The sequence below is a fragment of the Apostichopus japonicus genome, chromosome 1, assembly GCF_037975245.1.
Source record: "Apostichopus japonicus isolate 1M-3 chromosome 1, ASM3797524v1, whole genome shotgun sequence".
NCBI lineage: Eukaryota > Metazoa > Echinodermata > Holothuroidea > Aspidochirotida > Stichopodidae > Apostichopus > Apostichopus japonicus.
In genome coordinates, this window is record NC_092561.1 from 3,542,139 (window position 1) to 3,542,729 (window position 591).

Here is a 591-nt window from a genome sequence, read left to right on the forward strand (position 1 = left end):
ATTAGCGACGTGCGTGTAATATGTATGCCGCGCAAGTAAGTTCGTTGCAAAAAGTTTATTTTTTTGGGTAGGCATATCACGTGGTTGGGCAATTGTTGAACAGGGCCGAGTGCAACAACGTAAGTTTAGACAACGGAATCAACTTTAGACGGCAACGTAGGTTTAGACAACAACGGTAGTTTAGACAACAGCGTAAGTTTAGACAACGACCTCAGTTTAGGCAGCAACGGAAGTTTAGAAAACAACGGAAGTTTAGAAAACAACGGTAGTTTAGACAACAACGTCAGTTTAGACAACAACATAAGTTTAGGCAGCAACGGAAGTTTAGAAAACAACGAAAGTTTAGAAAACAACGGTAGTTTAGACAGCAACGAACGTTTAGACAGCAACGTAAGTTAAGGCAACAACGGGAAGTGTAGACAACAACGGAAGTTTAGACAACAACGTAAGTGTAGGCAACAGCATGGTAAAAACAACAGCAACAACTTTAGTTTAGACAGCAACAAACTTAGTTTAGACAACGAAATAAGGTTGCCCTTTTCGCGTTCCAAACACTTTACTGTGGTATGCACTGATCTCGAACGAACTGTA